Source organism: Hirundo rustica, chromosome 1, assembly GCF_015227805.2.
Source record: "Hirundo rustica isolate bHirRus1 chromosome 1, bHirRus1.pri.v3, whole genome shotgun sequence".
Classification (NCBI taxonomy): Eukaryota; Metazoa; Chordata; class Aves; order Passeriformes; family Hirundinidae; genus Hirundo; species Hirundo rustica.
The window spans coordinates 116,668,833-116,674,834 of NC_053450.1; the positions used below are offsets into that span (position 1 = coordinate 116,668,833).

A 6,002-nucleotide genomic window follows, 5' to 3' on the forward strand; every position below is an offset into this window, starting at 1 on the left:
CTTCATCTGTTCCCATTTGTCTACCTCTCTTTTGTTCATCCCTACAAAAGGTCATACCCTCCAGAGAAAGAAACAGCATTTTAATTCAGTAACCGTTGTCTTTTCCTTGCTGATGGAAAACAGAACCCAGGAGCAGGGATGATCCTTACAGAAAAAGGACTTCCCCTTGTCCACCGTGGAAGTCAGTCAGAAACATGCCAGTTTTTAAAAATGGTCTGCTTGCTGAAGGTACTCAGTGGAGCATTTAAATATCCAGGGAGAGAGGAATAAAAGCTACTTTCTTGTTTGGTAACAGCAAGCACTGCATTTGCCTTTCCAAGTTTAAACTACGCGTGTAAAGCAAGCCGGCGCTCGGAGACAGGTGGTGATGAGCCTATAGGAGTGCAAGTCACCAGTGGCAAGCACAGACACAGGCACCAGTCACCCACAGAAATCTCCATGAAGCAGGATCATGCATCTTTAAGCATTGTGAACTAATGACATCCTCCTCCACAGTGAGTTCCACAGCAATTCTTTATCTGAACCATGAGCTCTGATGAAGCAGTGAGTAAAACCAATACCACATCACACTCTTTTTTCCCTCTGGGATGCACCCACAAATCTGCTGTACATCCAGAATAACAAACTGTGCCAGAATGACGGAAGCACAGAAACTACTTATGAAAAGAGCTGGACTGAAACTAGAAGCAGAGATTAAATTCACCAAAACATCTCCAAATTTGATGCTACTTCACCCACAGCACACTGGATTCAAAAGCAGAAGATACACCTTTTTCATCCATATATTCACAGGCTGTAATCCCTTTAAAAATACTTATTGAAGGTACTGAGAAATTCCTATATCCTTTTTGCTTATACTTTCTGCAGACATACTGGCATTTGATTCACAACAGTACTGAAGTGCTCTATCAAAATTGCACTTTCTGGAGGTTATTTTTAGTAAATAAAATATTAACTTAAAAATGCTTGGCCAAACAAGCCAAGGTAAATGCTACATATACTATGAACTCAAATAATTTATTCTTGGCCCAAAATATCATAATTTTGAAGTAAGATTCTGTTTAACATTTATTGGAAGTTTCTAAATTGCCTCACAAGAGTTTTCTCTATGCTTATGAACAAAGCTTACTGAATGAAGCAAAATTAGGGGTATTATTTTGCTAGCCACAGAACACTAATTTAATTTGCATTCTCTAATGAGTGCTGATCCAAAGACCAGGCATGCAGATGACAACAAGGACAGTAGTTACATGCAAATCCTGTAAGTCATTACAAATGCAGTATTCCACTCTGAAAGGAAGTACCTTCCTTAGTTAATCTTCTGATTAACTGGAGTGGCAACAACAAATATTTCTACCCATATTCCTTCTTGCTTAAACCATCCCCTTCATTAAAAAGTTTAAAATCTTCCTGCCAGCGAGCCATGTATTCCTTGTGTCATTCACATAAATATTCCTAGTGAACTAACAGGAAATCGCCTTAAAAACAAAACTCAAAAGCTCAAAGGCACCTTATTATTTAAATGAACATCTAAAGGTGCTTTTGAAATGAAGCAATACGTTTACTCTGGCTTTAGACACTAGAGTTAGCTCTTCTGAATACAGCTGAATTTTATAAATTCCAGCTCTCCTGCCGGGAGGATATCTCTTGAGCTGATATATCATGCACATGCACTGTAACTCTAGTTACTCTAATGCTGTTTCAGTGAGAGAAGGAAGAATTTGCTACCTCCCAAAAGATTTGAAATACGGATCCATAAAGCACATGGAAAAGACAAATCACACCCGCGCCCTCAAGTCTTGCTATTCCATTTATATATGGCAAAGCTCTCATGGATTTTATTAGCTCAGGACTGGATGCAGAATGCCAGAGACTTATATGCCTATTAAATGATACTTCTCTTTGAAGTAATCTTACATTTGAGGCAAAACATATTGATTCTTGACAGCTGCAGGTACAATCCTCATTCACTCAGGCCCTGATCTCCAAGACACTCAGCAGCTTCAACCTGCCCTAAGGCAACTGAAGGCAAAGGAGAAGCTTGTTTTGGTTGGACTGAAGTCAGCACAAATTTTACAGCAGACCTCAGGGGAAGGCAAGATCAGGGTTCAGTGACCCAGCCAGCAAGAGCTGAATAAATGCAAAAGATCTGGACTCAACGTCACATTCTTCTTTTACTGAAGTCCAAATTGCCTCACTAGTGCCAATGGGCGCAACCATACACGGCGCCGCATGCTAGAACTCTGACCATGGGCCTGATCCTGCCATCTTGAGCCATCAGAATACTACCTGTAGAAGTAATCCCACAGAAATCCAGGAAACTTGCACAAGTAAGGGCTTCTGCAATCACAGTTATAATTAACTCTGGGCAATTTTACTATTTAGAAACTAAACTAGAAAATTAGACTCTGAACGTAGCAAAGGTTTTGCAAATTTAGTTCATTCTACAGCTTTATTTTCTTTCCCTATAAATCAAACTAGAAGCCTATACTTTTAAATTAAATTACTAAGAATAATATCAATAGGTAAGCCATATGAACACTGTGGTGCTCTATATCAAAGCCTTCAAGCTACCGCTTTGTGTAGGGTGTGACGCACACCTTCCAAATTAAACCTCCAAATTATTAGACAGGTTACCATAAGAAGAAATTTCTGACAGGTCTTTTCGGCATTTAGAAAAGGCTACCCCAGTCGGAGTTTTCAGCTTGAGGAAGGGTTATTTTCCTTTCCTTACTAAATCTATAACACTTTCTCATGGTTATTATATTTTAATTAATTAAAATAACCTCAAAAGCTTTAGCTTATTCTGTCATTTTCATATCTATGTAAATAACCCTAGGATTACTTCTTTGAGGAGAGCGTTAAATGTTTGTCTGGTTCTCGTTCTAACTCTTTAGGTGGTTGGTCTATTTATGCTTTTCAAGTTGTTTGGCTGTTTTCATTTTGTAGTTACACATTTCTGCTGTCTAGGGACAATCAGAAAGACTGGACAATAACCCGCAGCCTGATCACTTTCACGTTTTTCTAACCAATAATCTAAAATCTTCTAATTTTTGAAGGCAGAAGCAAAGAAAGAAAGAAGAATTCTCGCTGGCACATGTGAGGCATTTTCCAAATTTTTGGCGAGGGAAATTCAGAACGTGTAGCTTGCCAGAAAGGCGAAGAGAAGAGCCCGCGGTTCCCACAGACACAGTACACAGCACTCGCTTGCCGCAAGAAATCACGACATTTCTGTACCAGCTCAGAGGTCGCGACCGTGCCCCGCTCGGGGCGCCGGGTGGCACGGAGCCCCCGGGTGCCGCGGGACCGCTGTTCCCGTCCCGGGCCGGGGACACCCGCACTCCGCCACGGCCCCCCAGGGCAGCTCCAGCGCCATCCGCTGCGGTCCCGCCCGGTGCCTCCCCGGGCAGCGGGGGCGTCGCAGCTCACCTGGGCACAGCAGGCACCGCCGCTGTCCTGCAGCCCGGCTGCCGCCCGCCGCTGCCATTTGTTGCTCGCGTTCGGAGGGAGATGCCCTCTTCCCCCCTCCCCCCGCGTCGCGGCCACCGCCGCCCGAACCGTAGCAACTGGTCCTGATAGGTCTCAAAGTGGAAAAATCCTACGGCAACACACACGGCGTCTTCCCACCCGTCCCCGCCTCCGCCGCCCCCTTTCCCCGGCAGCCCCGCTCGGCGCCCCGGCCGCCGCCCGCACGCCGAGCGGCGCGACCGACCTCCGGCAGCCCGCCGGCACACGGCCGGCAGGGACAGCGGCCGGGCACCCCGAGAGCACATACGGATGGGAGGGGCGTTTGATTTTCCACCCCTTTTCCTGATGTTGCTCCCGTACGGGATCGGGGGCCGCGGGTCTCGAATCCCTCGTTCGCTCTCAAGTGAGAGGGTGTCAACCCCCTTCCCGCAGCCTCCGCCTCTGGATTCCCTCCCCATCTCCCGCTGCCTCCGCGGAATCCCGACCCCCGTCACCCCCGGGGACTCACGGACGCCGGAGGATCGCCAGCACGGGATGAGGGAGGGGGCATCTCCGGTAGCCCTCGCCAATCGCCGCCGGGCACGGCGGCGCGGCACGGCGGTAGCCCCTCGGAGGCAGCAGCGCCGATCGCCTTCCCCCCTCTCCCTCCCCGTCGAGTTTCCTCCCGGCGCTGCCGCCCCCCACCCGGCGCATCCGCGGGGCGCCGCGACTCACATCGCGGCGCCTTCCCGCAAAACTTCTCTCCGCGCGGCCCCGGCGTCTCCGCTGCGCTCCGCTCGGCCGGGCGCAACAGGCGGCGCCGCTCACCTGGCGCGGAGCCGCCGCGCCATGGGAGCGCCGGGCGGAGCCTGCGGGCGGCGCGGCGGGGCCGGGCCGGGCGCAGCCAACGCCGCCCGCCCTGCTGCTCCGCCGGGCGCCCGCCGGGAGGCTGTGCCTGCCGCGCCGCCGCTCCCCTGCCCCTGCGCTGCGGCTGCGGAGGCAGGCGGGCAGGGAGGGAGGAGAGAGCGGGGCGGGGAGGGAGAGAAGGAGGAGACCTCCCTCTCGCTCCCACCGCGCAGCGGGGAGGTGCTGCCCGCGAGGGGTGATGCTGCCCGTCTCCCGCCCGGGGCTGACCGTGGCTCTCACCCTCCAGCTTTAGGGGCAGGGCCGGGCGGCCGCGATGAAGAGAGATAGTCCTGCCTGTCGGGAGTACCGTGGGGTGCCTTCAGAGGGTGCTTCTGCTCCCCCCAGTGCCCACGAGGTTCCCCAGCAAAATACGAATAAGGTTAATTGTTTTGCTCCTCTGAGTGAACAGCTGTCATTGCCAATGTATAATTCTTGCCAGGATAGGTGAACTTAAGCTATGCTCAACCTCACCAACGTTTTGTGATGATCCAGTTATTCGCATCCTGCTTCGGGTTTACCACGGTTCTTGAGAGGGTGACTGCTCTCCAAGAGGTGAATTTCTTGCGTGAAATGTGCCGTGTTGCAGCAGTTGCACGGCCTGTCAGCCCAGACTTTAAGAAACATCACCAGCTGGTTGCCTCTCTCTCTCAAACATACATTCTCTGTTGTGCACTTTTCTACCCTGGCTCTGCAAAGTAAACTTTTTATTCATTTCGTGCAGCAAAGAATTTTGTTGCCTGTCTCCAGTTAAAAGCACCTGGGTAGATGAGTTTTAGAATGATCCATCTTAGCTGGTTTGCTTTGAGGGAAAAGCTGCCTAAGATGCTGCATGGAACAGAAAGTGAATTGGCATTGATTTCCTCTGGACCTTTTTTTTTTTTTTTTTTTTTTTACCTCTAACTATACAAAACTGTTTTATCTCCATATCAGCCACTGTCAAAAAGAAACTTCTAGGTCAGAAGGACCAGTGCTATGGCCACAGACAGGTGGTCTTTTGAGGGAAGGGGAGGACAGAGGAAAAGCATGCAACTAATACATTTTCATATGTAATTTTTCATCATTGTACTCCAGTCCTGTGAGTTTCTACTGAAGTAAATATTTACCTCACTGAGTAATATATCTGAATCATATTAGCAAGATAATGCAGGACCAGGCCTTTGTACTATTGCAAAACCTGTTCTGTTTTCTCCTTAGAATATTTGCAAATTGGCTCATGAACACTTGTATGTACGCCAATCATTTTTAATTCTTACTAGTGTAAGAGAAAATAACAAATAAAAAGAAAATGGATAAAAATCACCTTCATGAGTTCCTTACACAATTCTCACACTGACTGACTCAACCCAGCTTTGAAGACTCGATCAGTTTAAAAATAAAAACATAGTACGTGAGCATGCATTTCTTTTTGCAGTGTGTTTGATTATGTCACAAAGCTGATGAAACTCAAGATTCAAGAAGCCAAGACTGCATTACCAGCCGTGTATTATTTGCAATAGGAAACAATTTTCAGGCTTTGTGAGTTTTATTCCTTTAGCTGAAATTGACTAAAATTCATTTTAAGGAACTAGAAAAATATTAATCATTGTTGATAACCCAAACCCAAAATCTAATGTGCAGCATCCCTTTCTTCAAATACAGCTTGTGTTCAC

General features: G+C 47.9%; 1 protein-coding gene across 4 annotated transcripts in view; it reads right to left on the bottom strand.

Annotated features, from left to right (window-relative positions):
- The window catches only part of LRRC3B (leucine rich repeat containing 3B), a 45,286-nt gene extending 40,953 nt beyond the window's left edge, over window positions 1-4,333 (bottom strand). The window contains exon 1 of one of the 4 annotated variants that reach the window (XM_058420948.1): window positions 4,276-4,333. The gene's annotated coding sequence lies outside the window, so the exon portion shown is untranslated. Of the gene's footprint in view, window positions 1-3,828; window positions 3,847-3,976; window positions 4,100-4,182 lie in introns of those variants that run through there. The other 3 variants (XM_040065157.2, XM_040065112.2, XM_040065139.2) reach the window with 3 other exon arrangements.
- Window positions 4,334-6,002: the final 1,669 nt, after the last annotated feature.